Consider the following 17,900-nt stretch of genomic DNA (forward strand, 5'->3'; position numbering starts at 1 on the left):
GACGCGATGCCCCACGTTTGGCGTGTATGCCCCATAATACTAATCTTGTTGATCGTTATAATAGCATACGTTTTCTGTAAAGAAACTAATCAAAACAACTCACCTGTCGAGTAAAACAAGCGAAATCAGCAATCTCTTTCTAGTTGAAGTTTGTCACGAAGCTACTTCCACATTTGTCCACGACACTGTTGTCGTCATGTGGTTTCTACGTCAGTAAAGGCGGTCACAAAGGGTAGCTAATGTCATTGACAGGCGACTGCACTGCCCCGTGTCACTGTTTAGAATCAGAATTTTCTCATGATTTACAAGTAGTTGAAAACATTAGAGATATTGTTAGTAATCAGCTGGACAAAATATATAACACTAGTCCAGTGGTTTTTGTATATTTTACTGCCAATATCTTACAAATTGTACCTTTAATCACTCACCCCAGTGTCGTTCCAAACCCGTAAAAGCTACGTTCGTCATCGAAACATAATTTAAGATATTTTGGATAAAAACCGGGAGGCTTGAGACTGTCCTATAGACTGCCAGTAAGTTACACTGTCAAGGTCCAGGTCCATAACCGTAACGTTATGTAGCGACGAGAATACTTTTTGTTAGCAAAGAAAACAAAAATAATGACTTTATTCAACAATTCCTTTTTCAACATTCTGAGTGATGTGGAGAGACACAGAGGAGACTGTTGACAAAGGAATTGGTGAATAAAGTCGTTATTTTTGTTTTCTTTGCTAACAAAAAGTATTCTCGTCACTACATAACATTACAGTTGAACCACTGATGGAAGATGGATAATTCTGATGACGTCTTTCATACTTTTCTTGGCTTTGACAGTGTAACTTACTTGGCAGTCTATGGGACAGTCACAAGCCTCCCGGTTTTCATCCAAAATATCTTAAATTGTGTTCCGAAGACAAACGAAGCTTTTACGGGTTTGGAACGAGATGGGGGTGAGTGATTAATGACAAAATTTTCATTTTGGAGTGGAGTATCCCTTTAAACTAAAAATCTTTTCAATAAATTTTAATAAAGCTGAAATATAATATTAATATTTGATCTATAAAAAATATGAGATATAATAAAAATCTAAGTTTAAAAAATTTAAAGAAATGTTTTTATTTGCTACATATACACACATATAATTTTCTATATTATATATATATATATATATATATATTAAGCCTATATAAAATTGAGTAGAAAGAAATTTTTCTTTTCTTGTAAAACACACTCCAATAAAATAGAAGTTCATCAAATTTGTAAGTGTAAAATAAATAAGTTTAAGTGCTAAAATTTCTGATAAAGTAAAAAAGAAATATATATGGAAATATAAAAAATGATAATAATAAAAAACATAAATAAAATTATTAGAACAGATTAAAATATAAAATGAAAATATAAAAACTAAATGACAATAAATCATTAAATAAATAAAAAATAAATACGAATAATACCAAAGAACACTAATGCTAATATACCAAAAACACATCCATGGTACCAAGTGCCCAATAAATCTGCCTGCAATTCCTCAAAAAAGCAGGGTAAAAGGAGGACACAGGACCTCAAAGACGCTCCTCTGTTCAGTGGCGGCTCGCTGTCATACGCCCAAACTACTGACTGAATCTCCTTTTCTATTCGAAGGGAACAAAGGCTAGTATATCCTTGTGGAAGCCTTCCTTCTGCCCGTCACTGACACAGATCGATACATCATAAATTATAAATAAGGAAAAAATAGGGTAAATAAACCCAGTAAATAAATGTGAGTTGTCTTGTCCCCCCCTCCTGTTCTCTCACCTAATGGATCGTGAATCGGTCTGGTATGTAGTTTCTCACTGTTGCCATGGCGACTGGCCAGCCAGCCCTGGAGGCGAGAGGTGACGGCATGCTACAACTCAATTCAACTCACAAACACATGCACACACGACTCAAAAACGGGCCTGGAGCAAACACGCACACACATTAAATATATACACTCATGCATTCAACAAACAGCTCGTTTAACCCCAAAGGGGCGATTTATAATATAAATATTGTTTCAAAAGGGTGTGTTTCAGCTACTGGTGATTTTATTGGCCCCTTTGCAATTTGAAATGAATGTATTGACCCTCTTCGCCGGACAATGCGCTTCTATTATATGAAAAACATGCATCACCGCAACTTCGTGTGCTATCTAGAGGCACCGGGGCACCGTGATTGCTTTCTTTTTTCTCTCCCCCTCAAAGAACACTGCAATATTTAGTCCGCGCGCCATACAGTGCCATGCTGACATCTTAATGATTATCCCCGGGAGGCTTTTGGTGTTCATCACGGTGCTCCATAATGGATCGGTTGCCGTTGCGCGGCAAAGTTCACGACCAAAATCCGTGAACATTTTATTTTTTTTCTAACCCCAGACAAAGACAATGCGACCAATGTGCTATTAGCTGCATTTCATTGTTATCTGACTTTGGGTGGCAGACTTTCCTTAATGAGAGTGGACAACATGGCGAGCGGCTTTCAAAGATGCTGATCGGCTCGTCGCACGGAGCGCTTCGGCTCAAAATTGCCTCCGAGACGCACCGCGGGCGGATTCACCCCAGCTGTGAGGCATCGGCGCATACGCTCTGAGGAGGAGATCTGTAGCTGGCGAGGCCCACTTCCCCGCCAGCAGCGAGGCGAACAAATGACATTTGTGTCACTTGAAGTCTCCTCGCGATGTATCTTATGCAGTTAGAGTTTGATCAGAATTTAAATCTGTTTGAAAACAGTTAGGGCGATGGAACTTTAGTCGCAGTTTACTTCGTGAATAATGAAGACAGTTGTGATTCAGTGCTGCATTTCAGCACCGGACAGCGACTATAGCAAGTGCTGCACGTTTATTTATTCATTTATTTATAATTATTATTACTATTATTTTTGTTTTTATTTATTTATTTTTTGCATACAATGAAAGCCAAATATATATATATATATATATATATATATATATATATATATATATATATATATATAAAAGCAAAGTTACTAAATTTAAGCTCTGAGTGTAGGCTCCACAAAACCTGATTTGAAAGTTTATTTATTCATTCATTTATTTTTGGAAAGATCTGCAGTTTGAAGCTTTAGACTTTAAGCTCTTATAGACAGAAAATGTTAGAACCTTAAATAGAATGATACAAAGAATAAACTAACTTAGATGATAGAATGTTAGATCAAAAGAACACTAGAATAGATAGATAGATAGATAGATAGATAGATAGATAGATAGATAGATAGATAGATAGATAGTTCCAGCCAGTTTTAAGTCAACAATGGCGTTTCAGCACTGGACAGCGACCTCCAGCACAGGCTTTAACTACACTCAGCTGTTGGACTGGAGTTTCTTTCAGCCGAACAGAGAGTGCAGTCACACTTTCCGCACCTCCGTATGGCATGCTCTCCAAACCAGCTCAACATGATCGACAAGAACCTGTTCTCCAGAGAACATAATTTCCATCTACACAGCCATCACACACACTGTGATTCTCACATTATATTAATCAACTGGCATCCGCTAACGATAAAGATGTTTTATTATGTGTCATTTAGTTTTCCACAATGGCCTTCTTCCCCACAGCACTTCGAAGGAATGTTCTGGGCTCAGTACAAGTTGAGCTCAATCGGGGTTTAAAAGACACTTACAAAAGGGGGCCAATTTGTTAATATTAAAATATTCAAGGTATCAATAGTAAAGCCACCATGATTTTAATGCAGATAAACTGCTTACTTAATTTACAATATTTTTTTTAGCTGTTGTCTGAACAGAAGAATTTAAATGCATGCACATCGAAATCACGATACTGCTTAGTGTGATTATCAGATGATCTGTGTTTCAGAGCGCAGGACTGTTTTCTTTTACATGCCAGATAATAAAAATAATAACAAAATAATACAAATTTACATTAAATTTCTATTATATTTTTATAACAGTGAAATATTACAATATCAATATGTAAATATATGTCAATATTTCTTATTTTATTATTTGTCTAAATAATGGTAAAATATCACTAATTTTTTTAAACACTCTGATGATGAAGATGATGATTATTATATTTTCTAAAATACTGTAATAGTAATTTCATATTTAATTTGATAATATTTGACAATTCAACTTATTATTGAAACATTACAATAGAAATATTTCTTATTTTATTATTTGTATTATGGTAAAATATCACCGTAATTTTCTTAAACACTCTGATTATTATTATTATTATTATTGCTGTTGTCATTGTTGTTATATTTAGTAAAATACTGTAAAATGACTTCAATAGTAATTTCATATTTAATTTAGTAATAATAATGGACAGTAAATCTAGTAGTAGTAGTATATTTTTTATATTTTTTTAATGTACTATGAAATTACATTAGTTTTCAGTAAGAATCATCAGTAAGAATAATCATATTATTAATATATATATATATATATATATATATATATATATATAATTACTAAATCACAACATTTGTGGCAAAACTGTGCATTAAAAAGTAAAAGTACATCAAATCTAGAGTAAAAATAAAAATATAAATAACAACAACAACAAAAAAAAAAGAATCTCAGAATATTCCTTAAAATACCAGACCAGCATTCAGTGCAATGACCTCTAGCACCTGAGACACACTTTCCCCGTGCGCCCATGTTCAGGGTCACGGCCTCACATGCTCCACGCGTGAGTGTTGAAGGCCTCGCCAACCTAATCTAACCTCCGGGGAGGACAGTCCCTCATCACAACTTCTGTCAATCAAACATAATGACACAACCCACAGCGAATCGGACGGGGGCCGACGACAAACACGATGCCCTACCTTCTGTGTTCAGGGCAGATCTGCCTTTTAAATGAGGGATGGAGAGAGACAGAGATATAATGAGATGTGGTGGGGTTCTCTCTGGTTTTAACTTGAACTTCTGCTCTCACACCCTGCTGAAAGTATGGCTTCAAGCTGTCGGCATGACCCTGTGTCCTCGCCTCCTCCTGATTTCTCTCTCTTTCCTCTTATTCGTTCCCTCTAGCTAGCGCTAATCTCCTACTCCTTATTGCTAGATTTGTCTTCACTGGATTCATTGCCTCAGAGACCACGCTTCTTTTTGTTTTGTCATTCTTTATCTCTTTAATTCTAAACAATCTTTCCAGCTCCGCAGCGCCGGATGTCGTTCGTTTCCTCTTCGTTCGTTCGCTGCAAGATGTCATTTGAAATGGGATTTTCCCAAACCAGAGGTGACCAACACCTTGATTTTACGGGTCATATCATGTGATGCTTTATCATAGAATTTTTTTTGTTTTTTATTATTATTATTATTATTATTATTATTATATAAAATGTAACAAAATGGTAAACAATTTATATATACAGTACAGACCAAAAGTTTGGACACACCTTCTCATTCAAAGAGTTTTCTTTATTTTCATGACTATGAAAATTGTAGAGTCACACTGAAGGCATCAAGGGCTATTTGACCAAGAAGGAGAGTGATGGGGTGCTGCGCCAGATGACCTGGCCTCCACAGTCACCGGACCTGAACCCAATCGAGATGGTTTAGGGGTGAGCTGGACCGCAGACAGAAAGCAAAAGGGCCAACAAGTGCTAAGCATCTCTCGGGGAACTCCTTCAAGACTGTTGGAAGACCATTTCAGGTGACTACCTCTTGAAGCTCATCTAGAGAATGCCAAGAGTGTGCAAAGCAGTAATCAAAGCAAAAGGTGGCTACTTTGAAGAACCTACAATATATGACATATTTTCAGTTCGTTCACACTTTTTTGTTATGTATATAATTCCACATGTGTGAATTCATAGCCCTTGATGCCTTCAGTGTGAATCTACAATTTTCATAGTCATGAAAATAAAGAAAACTCTTTGAATGAGAAGGTGTGTCCAAACCTTTGGTCTGTACTGTATATATAAATTGTTTACCATTTTGTTACATTTTATATAATAATAATAATAATAATAATAATAATAATAATAATAATAATAATAATAAAAAACAAAAAAAATTCTATAATATAGCATCACATGATATGACCCGTGAAATCAAGGTGTTGGTCACCTCTGGTTTGGGAAAATCCCATTTCAAATGACATCTTGCAGCGAACGAACGAAAACAAATTAAATGTATATTCTACTTTGTGTAAATAAATACAAATGACTGAAAACCAAAGTCAATAAACAAGGAAATAATATTAATATAATAATAATAATATTAATAAATGCTGAAACATATGATATATATATATATATATACGTACAGTACAGACCAAATGTTTGGACACACCTTCTCATTCAAAGAGTTTTCTTTATTTTCATGACTATGAAAATTGTAGATTCACACTGAAGGCATCAAGGGCTATGAATTCACACATGTGGAATTATATACATAACAAAAAAGTGTGAACGAACTGAAAATATGTCATATATTGTAGGTTCTTCAAAGTAGCCACCTTTTGCTTTGATTACTGCTTTGCACACTCTTGGCATTCTCTTGATGAGCTTCAAGAGGTAGTCACCTGAAATGGTCTTCCAACAGTCTTTAAGGAGTTCCCCGAGAGATGCTTAGCACTTGTTGGCCCTTTTGCTTTCTGTCTGCGGTCCAGCTCACCCCTAAACCATCTCGATTGGGTTCAGGTCCGGTGACTGTGGAGGCCAGGTCATCTGGCGCAGCACCCCATCACTCTCCTTCTTGGTCAAATAGCCCTTGATGCCTTCAGTGTGACTCTACAATTTTCATAGTCATGAAAATAAAGAAAACTCTTTGAATGAGAAGGTGTGTCCAAACTTTTGGTCTGTACTGTACGTATATATATATATATATATATATCATATGTTTCAGCATTTATTAATATTATTATTATTATATTAATATTATTTCCTTGTTTATTGACTTTGGTTTTCAGTCATTTGTATTTATTTACACAAAGTAGAATATACATTTAATTTGTTTTTAAAAATTACAATAATTTTCTTTATATTTTACTGCAATTACTTAATGTTTTAGTTTGCAGTGTATGTTTTTTACACAAGATAAATATAAATATAAGTTATATTTAAAAGTTGTACATTTCTTATTTTAATATTTAATTTAAAATTTTTCATTAAATCAGCATTTACCCCTTATTGTCCATAACGTAATAATTATCGGTTTATAAATATCGGCCGAAATGATGAGGAACAATCAAAAGACATGAATACAATAAAGTACTTCATTTCATGTTTCATTTTTGCCCCAACTGTTAATAACAAAGGGGATTAGAGCAATAGGAGAACTAATATGTGACTATCTTCCACAATTAAAAACTGACACGTTTCAACCGTCACACAGTAACTTCACACCTGAACCTAACCCAAAAAATTACCCAGCTTCACCGTGCCACTTCGTTTATTCCAAAGTCCAATCTCCAATCTCGAAAAAGCTTCAGAAACGACTGGCCACTATTTGTCTTTCCGGCATCCTCCCCTCCCTTTGTCTCTAGCTAAGAGCTCACTGGGCTGCACCTGCACTCACACAGCAGCTAAGGGGACAGGAAGATAGATTGGCAGGCGGGAGATGTGGGTCTTCACCGGGCCCTCATTCCTCCTGTCCTGAAGCCAGACTCCTTCAGACAAGACCCAAGAGAGAGAGCGATGTGCTGAAAGTACAACCACTACAACTCCGACTCATGTATACACACACACACACACACACTTCGCACAGCTAACCCAGATCACATCGTCACATGACTCAATCCCACAGATGGCTGCTCCCCAGTCCAGCTACAACCTGAAAGAGACTAAAAATAAAAAATAAACACATTAATAGTTCATTTGTTTTTTTTTGTTTTTTTACCAACTCATACAGCCAACAAAAAAGCACTCGTGCCAGAAGAGCGCCTAACTAACAGCCCGGTTTGGAGGATTATTTTGTTTTTAAGGCATTTTTCCATTACTATGAGGGTCATATTTGTAATGGAAGACAGAAACTGGAAACGTTCCCGGATATCTGGAGAACATTTATGGTTCAAATGGGAAGCGGGACTCCACTTCAATCTGAAGCATAAGATGTGTTAAAAAGTGAAACAGAAGGTAAGAACAAGAAATTCCAGGCGAAAAGTTGTGGGAATAGGACTGTTCTCAAATCTGAACCAATTAAGAAAAGCCTTGTTCGGCAGTGCAGATAAGGAAGCCATTAGCTTGTTTATGTGTTGTTTTTGTTGTTCTTTCTCACAGGAACGTGCCAAAGTGCACCGCCAGCTTTTCACTAAATACCTTAAAATAAGCAAATGGCTCATGGGACGGTGAGGTTTGGCGAAACATCTGGCAAATCTAGTGCAGGGAGGAAGAAAAGAAAAGAAAAGAAAAGAAAAGAAAAGAAAAGAAAAGAAAAGAAAAGAAAAGAAAAGAAAAGAAAAGAAAAGAAAAGACTAATATGGTATATACAGGGCACTCAAAACTGATATTTTGAGATTCGAAAAAAAAACAATTAAGACAAAGTCAAAACTGAGATAGAAAGTCAAAAATGATATTAAAACATGATTTAAATTTGAAAAGTTGAAACTATGAGTTTGTGGCAAAAAGTTAAATGTATTAAAACAACTGACAGAGTGAACATTATGAAATAAAAATTGAAATTAAGATAAAAAAAAATGACGCTATGAGTCGAAACTGACATTAAAACATAATGGCAAATTTTATGAGATAAAACGTTATAAATTATGAGATACAAACAAAATCAAAATTCTGATATACATGTTTGACTATTATGAGTCCTAATTATGAGTCTTTTATCTCATAAATTTGACTTGCAACTTCAAAACAATATTTACCAAAAGAAGGGTTTTTTTTTGTTTTGTTTTTGGCACAAATGACCTTCCATAATAAAAACTATGGTTAATATAATAATATAAAAAGCACCTCGTACTACTTAGAGAAGTACCATTGTACATTCAGTACCATGCTATATATTACTAAATAACGCAGTGATTTAAAATATACCCCAACATGTATATATGTATATATGTTGGACTACTTTACGGTACTTTAAAGAATGCCATAACATGGTAAATATCCCCAAAAACATGGCCCTTATACAGACTTGTCGGGTACAAAAGAAAGAAAGACCATGTTACTTCAGCTGTTCCTCTTGTTTCAGGGTTGTGGGAAGTGAAATCCCAGAGGATCACTCTAGTGCAATGGCTTTTTACTATGTACATTACACCACTGTGCCATTACACACACAGGCGCGCACACACCCCGTGTAATGCTGCAGTTATACGTCTGCATCTCTCCTTTGTGGTAGAAGCCATAACAGGGGAAACGTCACTATAAAACTTCATGAAGTGAGAAGCAGAGTCTCGTGTGCAGCTCCGTTGTGATTTCTCATATGACGGCACTGGAGACTTTCTATTCATCACACACTGCTGGCCATGTAACTGCATTACCACAAACCCCAGACGCAAATATCCACCCATCAGAGAGTACCACAATCCAGCGGCTCACTTCATTGTCAAGTCAATGAATCAGCGTATTTGAGAGAGAAACAGACAAATAGAAAGAGACAGGCAGACCGCAGGAAATACTCTCAAATGTACATATTTTCCAAAATCCAAAGGCAAACAAATGCTGAAAAACATATTAGAGATTACCAGAGATGGAGAATCACTGTTTGTCTTGTAGATACAAATCAACGGCTAAACAATAAAGGCGATTTGCTCTGCTATTGTTTGTGCGTGCCATTTTTTTCGTCTGGTTACATAATATTCAACAGAATCTGCTGGATTTCTATTCTGAACACATGTTGCTCGTGACTTTGTGTTGACTTAAACAAGTTTTGATTTGCTAGTGTATATCTATCTTTCTTTTAGTCAGTAATCATAAATTTTATTTAACATTATAATATATATATATATATATATATATATATATATACAAATAAATGTTATTGAAATGCAAATGCAAGTAATAAATAAATTAATGTTAATTTGCAGTAAAAAATACAATGAGGTCCAAAGAATATGACACAATATAACACAAAAACATAGTAAACGACAATGTATAAAAATCATAAGCTGTATTAAAATATTATAAAAGATTAAATATAAATAGTGATGCATTTACTTTTAAGTCAGTAGTGTCTATTACTGCTACAACTATTAATTAAACTACAACAAAATTATGAAAACTAAAATAAATACAATAAACCAAATGGGGTCCAAAAGCATTTAATATATAAATAAAAATCATTAAAAAATGCAATTATGAATATGATTAAAATATATATATACATAGGGTTTTATTAAATTAGTAAAAAGGCATATATATATATATATATATATGCCTTTTTACCAATTTAATAAAAACGTATGTATTAATAATATGGGTGAAACATTGTGGAATAAATAAGTGTTTGCTTTTCTCCCAATCTGCTTTAATGACAGCAGCACTGATTAGTGACCTAAAAATAGTGCAGAACATACAAAATGTCTTATTCGTTGTACGTAATAACTTTTCCTTGCTGCAAACTTCCTCAAACTTTCAGATTTAAATTAGATTTCGGGCCCCACTGTATTTATAATAGTCATGCCAATCACGCTTCATTAATTTGATTTGATAGGAGCGGCCGTCAGCATCCTATCACAGTGTTTATTCGGAGAAAAATATACAGCTTTGTCAGCACACAGCGTTCACACTCTGGGTAACACCCCTCCTGCGTTCCTTACATATTTCATGTCCATCAAAAGCTAAAAATGGAGCCTTGTTAGTTTACAAGAGTTAGCAATCACAGTATTTGCTGCTTTGCCATTATTACAAGACTTCACCAGGTACCAGCATCCAAAACGGGGTTTACTTTTCCATAAACAGTTCTTAAAGGAATAGTTCAGCCAAGAATCAAAGAACTCATGCCATCTAAGATGTAGATGAATTTGTTTCATCATCAGAACAGATTTGGAGAAATCAAACATTATATCGCTTGCTCACCAATGGATCCTCTGCATTAAATGGGTGCCGTCAGAATAAGAGTACAAGCAGCTGATAAAACCATCACAATAATACACAACGCAACTCCAGTCCATCAATTAACATCTTGTGAAGTCAAAAGCTGCTTGTCTGTAACAAACAACCCCATTATAAAGGCATTTTAACATTAAACCATTGCTTTTGGCAGGAATTCGAGTTTGTAATCCATAATATTTAATTTAGTGAAAAAGTCTCCTTTTGTCCACTCACATCAAAGTCCACTGACACATCCAAAACAAGACTGCTGTTTTTGGTTATAAATATATATATATATGCTTATTCACTGCATATTTCTCTCCTGATTCAGACAAGATTACTTTTCTACTGGAAGTAGAAACATTTTTTGGATTTGTTTCTTACAAACACACAGCTTCTCACTTCACAAGACATTTACTGATGGACTGGATTTGTGTGGATAACTTGTGATGTTTTTATCAGCTGTTTGGACTTTCGTTATGACGGCACCCATTCACTGCACAGGATCCATTGGTGAGCAAATGACGTAATGCTAAATTTCTCTAATCAGTTTTAATCAAGAAACAAACTTATCTACATCTTGGACGACCTGAGGGAGAGTACATTTTCAGCCATTTTTATTTTGGGGTGAACTATTTCTTTAAAATAAACATATCGAAAGAACATAATATAAAGAACCTTTTGTGGAACATAAAGGTTCCATGGATGCTAAAAAAAAAATAATGCTAGGATGCTACAAAATAATGGTTTTCTGGGATGGGGAATGGTATTCTGGGAAAAACGACAATTTGCCAGTTCACACGTCTTCCACAGATGGATGTGAGAACAAGCAACGGATCTGGGCGTAAAACACACACCTTAAATTACACCGGATTTACAGCGGGGCAGAGCTGACTCCAGAGGAGCAGGTGAATTTGCAGTTCCAGCAGGGGTGTGGAGCCCCGCAGACAGCATGAGCTCATACACGCTGAAACGTGGCGAAACCGCTCTCATTTTCTCCAAGCGTGGCCGGCCTTCCTGCACAGACACATCTGTGAGTATGTCTGATTTCTCACGGATGCAGTTGGAAAAACATGCCTTTTATGTAGCTATATACGTATGGCATGCCAAACTAGGCTTTAAAATGCACAGCAGGGTTGACAGAGGTGTTTGTGTGCATTTCAAAACAAACAGTTTTCTTTGTCTTCACGTTGTTTTGACTCAGCGTGATATTTCCTGTGTAATATCCAGTGTAGACGGATGTATATGCTGGCTTATAATGCATCTAAAAAAAAAAAAAAAGGCGTGCCATAAATATCTTCGCACATTTGTCCATGTAGATTTTTTTCATACATTTTGAATCTTCACTATAAACTTGTTTGCAACTTAAATCGGTGGATTAAAAGCAATTTAGATAGATTCTAAAAAATGGCTAGCCGCTATAATGCAACAAATTCAATTTGCAGTTATGAATCGTCTTTTTCAACAGCTGCTTGGAAACAGAGGCGCATGCTTTATATAAATACAGTTAAAATACTGCTGAGATAAATTCATGTCGCAGTTCCAGTGTTCTTGTTACCATTTTATATTAAAATGTTGACCGACCTCAATAAAATTTCCTTGAAATGTAATTTTGATTTGTATTGTTACATTTGGTTCTTGTTAAGAGTCATACATTCTTTACATAGTCAATAAGTTAAGATATTATATGTTTAATAATGTACTTAAATGTTTTTAGTAGTAGTAGTCGTAGTAGTAATGTGGTTGCTATTAATAATATAAACATTTAAAAATATTTTATTTTAATAATAATATTATCAATAACAAGTAAAGACATTATTTTTTTTAATATTATTATTAAAATGGTATTAATAATAATAATAATAATAATGTATAACTTTTTATGTTATTAATATTTATTTTTATTAAATATTAAACAAAATCCAACAACTTTTATTATTATCACTAATATTGTTGCTTTTGTTGTTGTTGTTAATAAGAATACAAACAATTAATAATATTTTATTTAATATCAATAACAAGTATTTTTATGTATTAATCATCAAACATTATTATTTTTAATAATATTATTAAAGCGGTTTTAATTTTTTATTATTATTATTATTATTAAATTAAAAAAAGATTTTTACCTACTATTAATTTTATTAATAATATTTTATTAAATATTATTACATAAGTGTCCAACAACTTTTATTATTATTATTGTAGTTGTTATTGTTGTTGTTGTAGTTATTATTATTATTAAATTCACTTAAAATTTAACCATTAACAATTTTTCTAAAGTTGTCGAATTTTTTTTTATTTCAATATAATTGTATTTAAGTAAAAAAAATCTTTTAATTTTAATTATAGCAAGGATTTAGCAGATAAACAGTAATCATACTATTTTAAGTGCTCACTTGACAAATTAGTTAGCCAAAGGCTACATCACCTAACTAATATTCAAAGATAAGGTTTATAATATTTCTCCAAACATTTCAGATCTTTTCTATGCCCGTTTTAAAGTACTCAACTACAAAATGACTCAAAATGGCCATCCGGACACTGACTACACATACACACCAACAAAATCAACCACCCATCCCATTATGCACAAACATACACAGACCGCCTCCGTTAGCCCTAGATGATCCTGACAAGCTGCCATGTATACATGGTGATGTTATCATCACATCTCGCACATTGCGAAGCTAATGTTCCTCAGAGGTCACTGATGGGAAAGCGCTATCGAGGCGGACAGCTGTCAGAAGGCCTTCCATGCCTTCACCTCATATGTGCCCCCCCCCCCCGTTTGAAGGCTCTGCAAAATCCCAGCTAGAATTAAACTGGTAGTATCTACGTCGTTTGATTGATCTTGGCAGTTGCTACATGTGAGATGCACAATATATCATTACGATATCGGTTATCGGCCAGATATTTTACTGTGATTTTTACACATATAAGTCTGCTGTCATGAAGACTAAAAAGAAAATCTGGAAAAACCCTACAACAACAGAATCTATTATTTATCTTACTATTTTCTTAAATATTTATTGACAATTTTTTTGTTGTTTTTATTAGGGTGAACTTTCTTTTCTTTTTTTTTTTTCCTGTGAAGTGAAGGACACTTCATCTTCTTATTGTACGATATTTTACTGTGATTTCTCAACATTCAAGACAGTATTAAAATAAAAAATAAAAAAGTGAAAATTTAGAAATTATCTTACGAAATCATCTTTGACTATTTTTATTTTTATTAAAAATATAACATTTTTATTTATCTAAAAAAAGTTACCTGTCCTTCATTATATTTGCAATTCCGCTTGATGTCACCAGGAGTGCACAATGGACACTTTTCCAATCATTATTTAATTTTGACAGATTTATTAGTTTAACGATCTTTACCAGAGACAACAACCATGTAAAATTAGCCTAGACATATAACTAACAGGTTTGCATATGACATGAGTGGAACAGGGTTGTTATTGTTAACTAAGATTAATAAAAACAACAATATAATGTTGAAATAAAATAAAATATAAATATTACATGAAAATAAGGCCTTGGCAGTTTAACTAAAATAAGTACTAAAACTGCTAACAGGAAAGCAATAACTCAAATAAAAATAAAAATAAATTAAACGTCAATAGCAATTTAAAAAATAATAAAAATAAGTGACAAAACAAACAAAATTATAAAAAATATACAAATAAATGCTCATTTTGATTTAATAGAATATTTAATAATATAAATAACACTGGAGCAGGAGTCTAACTGATCATCTCCCATCAAGGTTTTGCTAAGAGGGATGGTCAGTCAAGTGTTAAGGACAAAACACAAGCATAAATAACTTATAGGTCCTCTCTAGTTTACATGAATTACTCCGTAGCCTCTGGCAATCTGCATATCAAGCAGGATTTAGCAAACAAACAACTGGCATATCTGCTTAGCATCAACGTATTGAGACGGGGGTTGTTGGGGAAAGATTTAGGGATAGGCAGTTTGTCCAAGACTCACTGCAGGCCACTCTGGCAGATATACACGGAAGAAAGAGCGTGTTTGTCAAACACATTTCTTGGTAAAATGGACTAGTCGTGGGTTAAATGTGATTAAATGGGACAGTTCATCCAAATTGAAATTCCTATTATGATTTACTCTTTCTTCTCGGGAACATAAAAGAAGATATTTTGAAGAAATTGTTGGTAACCAAACAGTGCCGGGTTCTCATTGACTTCCACTGTATGGACAAAGAATACAGTGGATGTCAATGGGAACTAAAACTGTTTGGTTGCCAGATTTCTTCAAAATATCTTCTTTTATGTTTTGCGAAAAGAAAAGCATTAATGTTTGGAATGACATTAGGGTGAGAAAATTTTGACCCAAAAATAAAAAAATCCGTCATTATATATTCACCCGCATGTCAATGGAGTCTAAAAAAACATTGGACTCATTGGCTTTACTGCATGGACGAAACAAAAGTACAAGCGTCATACAGGTTTGGAATTACATTAGAGTGAGAAAACAATGGAAATTTTAATTTTGGGGTGACCTGTCCCTTTAAGAAAAAGCCCTGAATAATTAGACTGGTTTCAGGTTCACCTGACCCAAATTGGACACATTTCTTTGGGGGTATTTAAGACATGTTCTTGTGTTAAAAAAATATCTAGAGTGCAACCGAATGAAGGACTTTGTTGTGCTTCTTTAAAAATGTGAGACACTGATTTAAAAACTCATGTTGTGGTACCCAAAAAAACAGTGCGAGAGATGATGCAACAGCTAAAGTGTCTGTTTAAATTTGTATAGGTACAGACACAGTGTTTTGAAATTGTTCAATTCAGAAGACACACATTTTCCTGAGAGGATTTTACAGTGCAAACTGTAAAAGCTAACGTGCACCACATTGTCAGCATGCTAATTAGAGCACACCACCACTGAAATATTACAACTAAAATATACATGTAACAAAAAAATAGAGAGGAACTAGTCAACCAGCATGTCCTATTTCTAGCAGGCAAACACATGCACATAAAAAGACTCTTCATCAAACACCTACTACCTTCTTCGCAGTTGTCTCAGGGGATGACAACACTGGTAAGTGAAGCTGATGCAATGATGTCACGCATGCAGCAAGTCTGTGTACATGTGCGTGCATATTTCTCTCACCCCACAGAGAAATGTTGAAGTTGTGATATATTCTCAACAGGCCTGGATGATATGTGTCACATTCCTTCATCTTTTTTTCTCCTTTCAGGCTCAAATGTTCTCCTGGGGGTACAAGTGTGTGTGGGTTTGACATAGTGGCACTAAATCGAATGTTGGATACCACTTGTCATTGGCTTCTTCTTTAAAACTTTTAATTTTGAGGCTTCATGAAGGTTCCACGATCAACAACCTTAGGCACCTTTGAACGTGTATATCATATTTCTAATTCAAATTTATAGAAACTTTGTAATACAAGTGGATAACTAATATGAACTAACATAATGCCAACTTGAACAAAAGAGGAAACATAAAATACTAATTTAAAAAATCGGAGAATTAGCCAGTGTTTGACTTAAATTCCTGATGATATAATTTATAATGAAAAAAACTTTTATTTCAGAAAGAATTAAGAAGTTTCACTATTAAGGATTTTGGCACAATAAGCCAAAAACAGTTGTAGAAGAATATAAAGTAAAAACAAACAATTAAATTAAATTAAATAATAAGTATATAATAATCATATAATTTCAAAATAAAAAAAAATTAAAGAACAACATTTTAATATCTTTACTGAAGCAAAAGCAAAGAACAAAAGGGGAAACAAAATAAACCGTATATATACATATGTGATGCCAAAATTAATAAATAGTAATATAAACAAACAACATAGTAATATAGAATGTAATGTCAAAATTAAAAAGATAAAACTAAAAATAATATTTCATAATTTAATAATAAACCAAAGCAAAGCATAACAAAAAATTACATGGTCAAACTTTGCTCATTTTCTGGCAGCTGCTCAAAGACAATGACATTATTTAGAAAAAGAAAAGAAAAGAAAAGATGTTGCTGGTACCATATTTTGCCAAATTGATATAAAATAATAATAACAATCATATAAAATGTAATATTAAAATAATAATATATTTAATATATTTAATAATAATAATTTTTACAGTAAAATATAATAATTTATAAAATAAAGCAAAGAACAGAATAAAACAAAAAAAGCAAAGCAAGGCAAAAAATAAAACAGCAAAGCAAAGCAAACAAAAAAATATAAAAACAGGACGTGACATGCTATTAACAAATAAAGCTATAGACAAACAAATAATGCCTTTTTTAGATGTCCAAAAAAGGGGGACAAACCACAAAAGCAATGTTGCTGGTGCATTATCTCCATCTATGATGCCAAATTAACAAACAAACAAACAAATAAATAAATAAATAATGTATAATATAAAAAAAACAGTAAAATACAATATTTTACAAAGCAAAGAATAAAACAAAACAAAAAAAATCAAAGCAAGGTACAAAAAAAAAAGAGCAAAGCAAAACCAAAAACAAAACATGCTATAAACAAATAAAGTCATTATTCAGAGGCCAAAAAAAGGATCAAAAAGGCACAAAAGCAATGGTACTGGTGCATCTACATTTCTCCCTGTGAATCCAAGTTTCCTGCAGGTTCCTTCAGGAGATGTCTGTCCGGCTGCATAGCAACAACATGCCATTGTTACACCATTCACTATGGCTGTTTATAGCCAGAAAGACTACTGTTGGACCTCCTTGTGTGTTTTGTGCTTTGAATGACGTCGCAATTGCCAGCCATCCTCAGGAGCACACAACCCTCAATGGAAACGCTCTCGCTGCACCCCGCTATGTTTATTTTTGCGCGTCTGGAATACTTTTGTGCAACAGGGCAACAATGACACACTGGCTTTTCGCGTAAATGGAGC

The 17,900-nt window shown here is 33.8% G+C and overlaps 1 protein-coding gene and 1 long non-coding RNA gene across 12 annotated transcripts in view; one reads left to right on the plus strand and one right to left on the minus strand.

Moving 5' to 3' along the window:
- LOC132159873 (CUGBP Elav-like family member 5) overlaps positions 1 to 17,900 on the minus strand; it is a 188,092-nt gene that overhangs the window by 154,373 nt on the left and 15,819 nt on the right. The gene's annotated exons all lie outside the window — the stretch shown is intronic.
- Positions 1 to 17,900, plus strand: part of LOC132159875 (uncharacterized) — a 164,233-nt gene that overhangs the window by 50,911 nt on the left and 95,422 nt on the right. The window lies entirely within an intron of this gene.

Source organism: Carassius carassius, chromosome 16, assembly GCF_963082965.1.
Source record: "Carassius carassius chromosome 16, fCarCar2.1, whole genome shotgun sequence".
In the NCBI taxonomy this organism is placed as follows: Eukaryota; Metazoa; Chordata; class Actinopteri; order Cypriniformes; family Cyprinidae; genus Carassius; species Carassius carassius.